This window comes from Chlorocebus sabaeus, chromosome 22, assembly GCF_047675955.1.
Source record: "Chlorocebus sabaeus isolate Y175 chromosome 22, mChlSab1.0.hap1, whole genome shotgun sequence".
NCBI lineage: Eukaryota > Metazoa > Chordata > Mammalia > Primates > Cercopithecidae > Chlorocebus > Chlorocebus sabaeus.
The window spans coordinates 53,753,320-53,764,194 of NC_132925.1; the positions used below are offsets into that span (position 1 = coordinate 53,753,320).

The 10,875-nt window shown below is 48.7% G+C and overlaps 1 long non-coding RNA gene across 2 annotated transcripts; it reads left to right on the forward strand.

Annotated features, from left to right (window-relative positions):
* Positions 1–5,619: 5,619 nt before the first annotated feature.
* LOC140709772 (uncharacterized) lies at positions 5,620–10,508 on the forward strand. 2 transcript variants are annotated; one of them, XR_012090495.1, is made up of 3 exons: positions 5,620–5,768; positions 6,331–6,627; positions 7,908–10,508. It is a non-coding gene; the product is annotated as an uncharacterized lncRNA (long non-coding RNA). The 2 variants fall into 2 exon arrangements; XR_012090496.1 differs by lacking the exon at positions 6,331–6,627 and adding an exon at positions 6,905–6,995.
* Positions 10,509–10,875: the final 367 nt, after the last annotated feature.

Below are 10,875 nucleotides of genomic sequence, written 5' to 3' on the forward strand. Positions count from 1 at the left end.
CCTTTATGAAGCCTCCCTACCTCTTACTCAGACTTTTCATCCTGAGGACTTCATTTCTGGTCCTCAATGGAAACCCACTGAATACAATCATTCGAGAGACTCCTCCCTACCTCTCAATAGCAGCTTGATGCTGCCTTCTTCAGAGTGCACTGTGGCTCCACTGCACATAAAGAAGCTGGAGAATTTTGTCTCTGGGTTCCTCTTGCCTCTACCTCCCTCTGTGCCTCTTTTTCACTTTGGTAACCTACCAGCTAGGTTCTGTTTCCATGGGCCTTTCTCTCAGCTGGCAAAAAAAAAAAAAAAAAAAAAAAATCACTTTTAAGGTGTATGGTGACCAGGTAGCTCCATGTCTTTTGGTTTCTGCATGGATGGGAGTGTAAGGAGGGTGGGAATGGGACCTCAGGGAGTAGCTGGCACCCTCCTACTGCCTGTCACTGCACCTGGGACTCCCCAACTAAAGCTTTAATCCTCAATGACAGCAGCTATTTACAACATGGGGGAACTATTTCCGTATTCAACTGCAGGTTCAGGTGCCCCAGTGTGTACCAGCTGAATCCCAGTTTGCCTGTTGCTGAGCCCTGACCAGGTCTGTGGCGTTGGGCCGATTTTCCTCTTAGCCTCATCCCTGCCTGGGCCCAGAAGGAACAGCATGTGCTGCTTCCTCTGGCTCACCTGCATCCCATAACATCACACTTTTGATCCTCAAAACTTACGCCAATCACACATTCGTATTCACAAGTCAGCAGCTCACTTTTGGCCTCCATTGGGCGAAGCACCATCACAGAGCTTTACGGGAAACTTCAAGGGATAAGGCAGCAATGCGAGACCACAGGCACCATGGTAGATAGGCTGAGTGAGGGAGATGTTTTTCAGCAGGGGTCAGATTTAGGGAATCCAGCTGGCTTCGGTGAACCAGCGGGAGGCCGAACTCCATGCTGTTCCTGGACATCTCTTTTGGGGCTGGATATACATTACTCTCTGTTGCCTAATTGTCCCCAGAGCAGCAAACCAAAAGGTCTTGTGGAAGTTATTGCCTTGACATTTTGACTGAGCCATTTCCCCTCCAGGTGGGTGACCCAGAGCCTGTGTGTATTGGGCAGAGACCAAAAATAACATTCACTGGTTTTAAAGTCATGTCCCCCAAAGCGTTCCCTTCTGCACATCTAAGTTCTGAAATAATACTTTTTAAAGGTTAGGCATCTCCTCCAGGAAAGGCATTTTGTTGTCTTATTTGAGCAAAGAATGCACTTAGAGCTTCCAATTGACCCTGCCAGCCTAAGCAGAAGAGAGATTTCATCTACAAGGGTCATCATGAGGGTGAAACTTGAAACACATTTTCCTTCTTTAATGGAATACGTGCTCAAGAGGAAAGATTCAGATGATAGAGATGGTCTGAATGCTCAGCCTAAATGTGCAGTGCTTTATGGCAAGAACAAGCATGTTACCAGAACCATTTCCATGAGTGCATCGGTCAGTGTAAGCTATGCTATGCTGTGGTAACAAGTGAGCCCCCAAATATCAGTGGCTTGCAACTACAAAGATTTCTTTCTTGCTGAAGTTACTTGTCCATGGGGGATTAGCTGTACTCTGTTCTGTGTCTCCTTTACCCCAGGACCTGGGTTAAGGGAGTAGCCCCTTTCAGGGATGTTGAGGTCTCATGATGAAAGGAAACCAGAGAACTCAATGGTGTCAGGCAACAGCTTTTAAAGCTTCAACCCAGAAGGGATAAACGTCATTATTATTGTATTTCATTAGTCAGAGCAAGTCACATAGCCAAGCCAGTGGTCAGCATATGGAGAGTGCATCTTTTGATCAACAATACAATCTTCATGATGGGCAAAGGTCAGAATGAGTTCTGCCTCTATAGAGCTTTTGTTTCTAGTATTCCCAGGACTTTCTCACCCAAAAGGATGGCTTGTCTGAAACCTCTTCATTCCACATACCCCTGGCTCCGTGGATGCTCAGTCCCCAGCATGCCCTAACGTGTGTTCTGCAGAATGTTATCTTTCCAATGTCAACAGTTGTTGGGAGAGGAAAGGGTTCCATGGTTAAATAAGTTTGGGAACCACTGAGTTAAACAGGAGTCTTTACTGCAGGGTCTCAGAGCCTTTAATACCAAGTGAATTGTCCATTTTAAAGGAGATAGTCCACGGGGCCACTGCCTTGTCCTTCTAGGTCAGTGTTCGTCATTTTAGCTGCACATTAGAATCAGCTGCGGAACTTTTAAGGCCATCCTGATGGCCAAGCTGCACCCCAGACCAATATCCTTACCATCTCTGTTGGCAGAACAAGCATGGGCATTTTCTAAATGTTCTCCACATCCCCCTCATGATTCCAACGGGCAACCAGGTTTGGGAACCACTTTTATGGGGATGATCCATATAGGAATTGGCTGTCCACAGGGTTGATCTAGCAGTCAACACTCAAGAGGAGGCTGGGGTGGATGGGTAGCAGTTTCTTGCACCTGCCGAATAGACAGGCTGCAGCCAGAATATCCAGGACAGTCCAGATGGGCAGTGGTCTTTAGAACTGAACCTGCAAAGAGTGAGGAAGAGGCTAATGTAGAAGCAGCCCCAGCTGTATTCCACATAGGTTCAATCTTGAGTCATCCCTGGGTAGGACAAAGGGGAGTCTTGACTGCTGCATCACTTGATAACTCATGGGGCCAGGGTACCACCATCAAGGTCATACTCCTGCATCTTGTACCTCCCCACTCACCATATAGTAAGAAAGTAATCAGTTGCTCCATCTGTAGGTAGAGGTTGGGACTTACTCACCTCTATGTCTCCCTGATCCAGTGCAGTGCCAGGCACATAGTAGTTGCTCACTAAATGTTGCACAACAGAGGGCAAATACATCCCTTGTCTTAAAGGAGCCCCTAATAATCTCAAGGCTTTTGCTTCCCATGCCTGTTGTACAGGGTTCAATTCAGATAAACCACAGGGAAGCAGGGTAAGCTTATAGATTCCTTTGATATCCAACATGGGGACTATCAGCACAGGTTTAAGGATTCGCAGCTTTACTGTGGCTGCAGAGGAAATGGAAAATTATGGCTTACGTTTTGGATTATGAAATGGAATTGGTTCCCTTTATGCCTCTCAGAGGAAGAGAGACACATTTCCATCATCTCAATTTATAAAAAGCAGTCTTAAGGCCAAGAAGAGATAAGTACAGTAATTCAGAAACCCTTAATTTGGGCCATTTCTTAAATCCTACCACTCTGCAATTAGTGCACATGAACTTCCCTGCAAGTGTTGCATTTCCTGAGGCTGGCTGTTCCTCTGAGAGGCAATCCATCAGGTTGAGGGGACTGTGGCCTAGGGAGCAGGACAGGGACAGGAAGGGAAGGGTGGGAGCAGAGTGTGGTAGCAGATTTGAATGACAGGCTGAGCATATGCACTTTATCTCCTGGGCCAGTGGCTCGGGCCTCAGTGAGTATCCAGATGCTGTGAAACTGTGTTGAAAACAGGACTGCCTAGACCTCTCCCCATACACAATTTTTGTTCAGTAGGTGTGGGATAGAAAGCACCTCTGGTGGGTGAATTTGAGCAGGCAAATGACTTCATAGTGTAGGAAGCCCAGCTGCTGGATTCAAAGTCAGTTCAAGTAGTGTAACAGAGACTGTGGGTGTCCTGGTCTAGCCCCTCGCCTGACCCCTTCAGTGCACATCTGCCTGACTTCCACTGCCTGCCCTGCATCCCTTTCCTGAGGTCTCTCTCTGGCCCTAGAGCCACTCTGCCCTTGCAAATAGCAGGCTGGAAATGCTAGCGAATTAGCACTTCCTGGGAGCAGCCCTGAACCAGTGACTGATGGGAGTGGGGTATAAATACCCCAGCTTCCTGGTCCGTTAGGTAGGATAGCTTGGAGGTGCATGCTCTACCCAGTCTCCCAGATGCCCCCAGCAGGATTGAGCTCCAGTTGCCACACAGCGGCCACTTGATAATACACCTTTCTTGGGCCTCCTTGCTGTCCTTGTCTCACTTCCCACTGCCCAGCTGGTGTTTTCTGGAATCTCCTGCCCTCCTACCCTTGTCTCAGACTCTGCTTCTGGAAGGACCCAAAAGATGGGAGTCAGTGAGAGTTGTGTTGTGTGACCTTGAATACACTGACTGACACAAAATAAAACTACGTATAAAGCTTGGTGATAGTAGACACAAAATTCAGCACAGTGGTTACCTCTCGGGTGCAGGGAGAGGGGCTGGCAGGGGCAGTCTTGGGGTTGGTCTATTTTCTTATCTGGGAGGTGAGTTCAGGGATATGTATTTCATGATTCTTTATGCCTTACCCATACATTATATATTCCTTTTTGGAATGCATGGCATAGACTCCATAATAAATTATTGTAAAATCATCTGGGGACCAGATAAACCCTACTTTCTGGCTGCACCTAGGCCACCTGTTTCTGACACCTCCCTTACAGATGAGAAAACTTGGACTCTGAGGGCTTTCAGCCATGATATATTGCTTCGTTTTACATTTTTACAAATTGGGAAATTTCACATCAAAATAGAAATGTTAAACTCCCTTGAAAGACAATCAGAAGATCGGACAAGGCTGGACCCACGTTTCTACAGGGTAATAGCTGCCAGAGCTGCATTGCTGGGGACCTGCTAGGCGGGGCAGAGTGCCTGCTGCTCCATCCCCAGAGCAGCATCCGTCCTTCCCATGACCTTTCTGTCCTCCCCTATAGACGTCTGAGCCGAGCTTACACATGGGAGAATCTCTCCAATGGTTCACCCATGCAATGCCCTCGGTGGAGAGCCCAGCACAGGCCCAGTGCTAAATAAAGCCACTCCTTATCATTGTGGTTAAAGAAGATAACTCCAACACCCGAGGGGGCAGCCGGGCTTAGTGTCCTTGTCCTGAGCCTGCTGAGGTGTTATGATGAGGCCAAGGTCACCGTCTGAACAGCAGCGCAATCAGGACTCCACCCGGTCCCTGGGGCATATCTGCAGGTCCATTGGGCCTCAACTTCAGGGAGCAGGGGCCAGGCCGAGCTCCCCAAGGCCTTGGGTGCCCCAGCTCAGGCCAGCTGCTCTGACACAGCCCACACTTTGTGGCCAGAGGCGAGGCAGGGCAGTGGGGGAGACGTGCCAGACAGGTGGCATCTCAGGCCTCCAAGATGAGTGGGACAAAGGGATGTGCTGGAATTCCACCTCCCAGAGCAGCTCCTCCCCTGGCCAGGGAACAGAGGTAGACTTTGGGGCCTGAGAATCGTTGCCAGCGGATGGAGGCTTTGTTTGCTTCACTGAGTCCCCAGACCAGGGGCCGGCCGGAGAGAGGGCTCTTTCCTGAGAGGCTGGACTTTCCCACAGGAACAAAGTGGGGCTTGTTAGCCGGGCATGAATCTTGGCGTGGGGCGGCCCAGGCCAGGCTCAGCGCTGCCAGGCGGCGGCTCCGCGATATCAGGCAAATTCCGCCTTCCCCACAGCTGGGGCTGACAGCAGGAAGCCCCAGGGAGGCTCCGGACAAAGGCAGAAAAATGGGCCACGTTTATTCATTCACTGACCAGCCCGGGCCTGGCTGGCCCAGGGGCCCTGTCTCCATGGCTACGGGCAGGCTTCAGTGCTCCTGGTTGGCTCCTCTGTGACCACAGCCCCTCCACGGCCACACACCCCAACACACAGAGACACAGCATCATGAAGGCAGAGGCTGCCTCGGGACGGCTCTGCCCCGGGGAGTGTGGGGCCATCTGAGCCAAACAGAATCGAGGGCTTGGACACAACCCAGGGTGTGAGTTGAGCTCTGAATGTCAAGACCAGTCCTGGGTGAGTAAGGCAAAGGCAACAGGTTCAAATCCACACACCAGCTAAGCACCTACTGTGTGCAGCGCAGGAGTGTGTCTGTCAAGCCAACTCGGTTTGTTCTCACTCGCCCGGTTTGAAAATAGAGGCTGGGGAGCCCAGTGAGGGAGGCACACACTTTGCCTTGGGAAGGTATCAGGCAGGAACTGTCATTGGCGTTGAGTCTTGAAGGATGCATAGCAGTTTGCCAAGCAGGGAGGCAAAGGGCAATCCAGGCAGAAGGAACGGCTTGAGCACAGGCCCCGAGGCCTGCAATTAATGTGTAGAGTGATTAGGATAACTGAAAGGCTCTTTGAACTGGAGTGGAGGGAAGAGGACGCAGCTGAAAATGAGGCAGTTGTGGGGGCGGGACAACCGTGCAGTGTGACTCAGAGAACCGGGGCCGTCTGCTCCCCTGTCACTGTTCTGCTAGAGAAGGCCCCAGTAATTCCATGAGTTGTGAATTTCAGGGAGGACAGAGGTTAACTTATAGCTAATACTTTGCCGTTTGCAGAGGCCTTTCATATATTCACATGATCTTATTTAGACCTATGGCCACCCAGCTGGGAGGGAGCTGACAGATGAGGAAACTGAGGCCCAGAGTGGTGCCGGAGGTCTCCAAGCCAGGAAGTGGCCCGTGGGGACTGGAATGCAGGGCCCTGAGCCTGACAGTACTCTCTGGGAAGGGGCTGGAGCCCCGAAGGATGAGCAAAATGATCATGATGATCTTTGTCCCTTGCTCGCAAGTTCTAGAACTGCTACAAAGGAGCAGCCACGCGTGTCCTCCCTCCCAGACCACTCCAAGCTGCTTCTAGAGGGACTGGAGATCCCCCAGCAGAAACAGGTATAAATCCCGGGCAACTTAGAATCTGGGATATGGTGAATGGCTCAGAGGCTGGGAGCAGGCACAAGAGTGGCTCTCAATGTCTGATGGCCTAGACCACACTTCCTGTCTTTCATGGGCCCACTCTGCTTCTTTGGCCCTGGGTCTCCCAGACGGAGCAGATGGGCTGGGCCTGCAAGGGTGACCTTGGGACCCAAAGGCTGGTGGGAGGGGGGTGCCATCAGACACTGCTATGACATAATGTCATTTAGTCTTCACAGCAAACTCTGTTTTGCAGGTGAGGAAACTGAAGCTATGAGAGCAGTAGCTCCCCTGAGCCGTGCAGTTGGAGAGTGCTGAGCCGACGGCAGAGCTGGGGCTTTTTGAAGGCGCACAGAGGAAAGGTTTGCTCCCCTTGCCGAGTTTCCTCATTCTCATTTCCACCCCCAGCCCTCAGGTGTGTCTGACCTCTGCCCACTGAAAGGCGCCTTCCCTCACTCTGCTGCTGGGCTCGGTTGTCTGCTGTCTTTCTGCTGTCTCTGACTTCTGCCAACTTGACCTTGGCTTCTGGTTCCTTCTGCCTTTCAGAGCTTGACATTGTTGATCTTCATCCTGAAGTCTCGCCTGAGTCTCCTTCACCTGGTTGTGCTACCCTTAAAATAAAAAAAGGAAGAAAAAGGAAAAAAAAAAAAAAAAGATAATAAGCAAAACCAAGAAAAAGGAAGAAGAAGAGGGCTGTGGGATTAGCACCAAAGCCTCCTGGGTGCAGACCTGCCCTTTGACCTCTTCTCAGGGTGCTTTTGGCTTTGGGTAAAGAAGAAATGATAATAATGATACCTAAAAACCATTTAGGACAGAAATGGCCAAGATAGCATAGCAGGAGCGCCCTCCAATCTGGCACCTGAGGCAGGCATAACTAATCAATCACAGCACTCTCTCTGGCTCAGCTTGGCCTCGGCTTCAGCATTGTTCTCAACACAGGGATCAGGCAGCCATCACCAGGCAGAGTTGACACCCAAGATAACCTGCACTTGTCACCTTGCCTATGAGTCTGTGCTCTCCATTCGAGCTTCACTTTTGCCCCATTTGTCCAGGCAGGTGTAATTATCTTCATTTTACAGGTGAAGAGACTGAAGCTCAGAGTGATATTTTCTGCAACACACAGGTACTTCATGACAGAGCTAAGGATGAGAACTGAGGCCTCTCTCTCTGTCCCTGCTCAGGACATGTTTAAAAGGCCCCATGCAATCAAGGAGGTAGAATTTGAATAGATGTATTCTTCCTCCTTTTTTGTTTTCCAGTCCCATTTTCCACTGCTTTGGTCAGGGAGTGAGTCCTCTGATGTCATCCGAGGATATGAGGCATCGCTAAATCTGGCCATCCCCTGAAGCACCCAGCCTTACCGACTTCCTGAAGCGTGGATGAACGCTGCTGCCACAAATGTGCTGTGACAGCCACTGACAAGGAGAGCGAGTGATGTTTGTGCCACCCTGCTGAGCACGAGGGAGCTGCTCGGGGAAGCCAGGGGCTGGGGCATCTCAATAGCACTGAGGGCAGCCTCGGGGGGATTCACAGCACACCCACCCCCAGATCACTGCTGATTCTGGAGGATAGATGACAAAGCTTTCTGACCTTGCACTTCCCTGTGGCTGCCAAACTGAATGAAGCCTGCTTCTTAGATCCAAACCCCTGCTGAGTGTCTCACTCTCTCTTCTGGCCATCCCTGTCCCCAAACCCAGAACCCTCCTCTGCACCTCCACACGCAGTGGGTGCCAACTGTCTCCCACCTACCTGCCTGGGTCTCTGCCCCTCAGCTGCTCACAAGTGGCTGTGTTCTTCCACTCACCTGCTGGGACACCCACTGGCTCACCAGCCCCCATCCTCTCCACACCTGGTCTCACTTGCCAGGCTTGCCTTCTTCCCCGTCACCTGCAGACAGGTCCTTTCCCAGACACACCTGCCCTACTCCGACTGGTTGGCATGGTGAGGCCCTCACTCCCTTCTCTCCAGGGTCCCATGTGCTCTCCTGGCACAAATTCACTCAGACATTTCTTGATCTAGCTCTGTCCAGAAAGTGTTACCTTTGCAATGGCAAATACCTGTATTAACTGCCGTGCAAGTGACACATACTTATCATATGCTTGCCTGTTCCGGGCACCGATGGCTGTCTTTTTTATTTTGTGACAGGTTCCAGTGAGTGAGTCTGACTTATAATTGTATAGACTTAGCTCACATTCTCCTTCCTCCACCTTGACAATCGTGCTAATGACAAAGTTGTCATTTACTGAGCACTTGCCATGTACCAGTCACTGTGCCAGGAGATTGTGCATGGACTCACAAAATCTTTGCAATGTTCTGGAAGGAGATGCAAGTATGTTCCTCTATGTTGTAGATAAGAAAACTGGCCTCAGAAAATGAAGCCATTTTGCCCCAGGTCACCCAACCAGCAAGTGGCAGAGCTATGTTTAAAAGTCAGGATTGTCTATTCCAGAGACCCTGTGCTGCCCACCATGGCACACTGCCTCTCCAGTCAAAGAAGGGTAGCTTAAAGATATCTGCCTTCCAAAATGCTTGGATATTTGTTAGAATATGGAAGAAGATAATATATGGTCCTGTCCTTGAAGAATTGATACTCTATTTGGGGAAACAAAGCAACTCACATTGCCAGTCAATATTTATTTAAATTTCATCTCAGAAAAATAGCAAAAGAGATTTTATTTAACCTGTCAACAGTGATTATCTGATTATGTCTGCTTGAGTATTCTGTAGGATAGACAGCTAAGGCAGTCATGGACTCAGTGGGAAAAAGTTCAGCCATCCATTACTAATGTCTGTTTGGGGCACAGGCATGGGTAGTGGAAGTAGCTGTGCCACCAATTTCATTTCTTTGCTTCTATATAGTAGAAAACATGAGCATTTCTAATAAATTCCTAACTATATAAAGCAGACAAGAGAGGAAAGAGAAAGATACCGGTATGATTGGGAGAGGCTGCCTGAGGAAAGTAAGATATGATCTGTTTGGGGTCACTGTAGCCCTGGGGCATGAGGCATCATCAAGGCCAGATTGAATTTTCTAAGGTATGATAAAAAGTTTGGTTCTTCCTTGTGCCTTGGTTCCTCTTCTCTAAAATGGCTAATTCTGTCCAACTAAGATCTACAAGGCCCTTTCTGATGCCAAGGTTTCTAAATAAAGATATCTAATAAGGACGGAACACTTCACAGCTCTCAACCTCCTCTCAGACCCATCAGCTCATTCATATATCATAACAAGCCCATGATGCAGCCATTTTAGAGATGAAAACCTGAGGTCCAGAGAGCTGACACCCATGTTAGCAGAAGTTAGTGGAACCCAGTTCTCTTAACTCTAACCGTTCTCTAATCCAAAAGTATATTTACAAATTTTCAAATAATTAGGAAATGTTAGTAATATTTAGAAGCTCCTCAGGTAATTCTAGTTTTCAGCCAGGGTTGAGAATGTTGCTAAAAAGTAAGTTTTATGGCTGATTTCAGAGAAGGAAACAGAGGTTCAGAGTGGTTAAGCAACTTGTCCAAAGTCACACAGCCAGAACATAGTGGAGTGGGAATTCCACTGAAGCAGGCTGGCTGCGTAACCCATGTGTCTATTGTGCCCCAGGCACTGTCACATATTATTTCATTTAATTCTCTCAACAACGTTATTTATTTTTAAGTCTGAAAACTAATCCAGAAAAGTTAAATAACTAGCCCAAAACTGCAGAACTAATAAAAGGCAGCTAACAATGTTTTCTATCTTGATTCTATTTGGGTGGACAAGTGTGTGCATTTGTCAATGGTCACTTGATGGGTCACTTAAGATCTGTACATCACACTATATGTTGATTTTACCTTTAAAAGGCACAAATAAACTGAACTCTGGGTAACAACATCAAGCAGAGATATTCTGATGTCTCCCTCTTATTTGGAAATGCATTTAAAAGTAGAGTGAATGGATAAGGAGATAAATAAGTGGGCAGTATGTAATAAAGATGGTGGGTCTATGGGGTTCACTATGTGGGTGCTATTCTTTCAACTTTTCTGCAGGTTTGAACATTTTACATAATAACATGTTGCATGGGGGACAGCAGCCCAAACATTCCATAAGACTGAGTTTAGTGATGACAGAGATCTCTGCCTGTTTTGTGACTGAGTCTCCAGCACCAGGAATAGTGCCTGGCATGAAGCAGGTGCACAGTAAATATTTGCTGAATGGAAAATGATGGGAGGGTGTTTAGCCTATGGCTTTAACCCTTA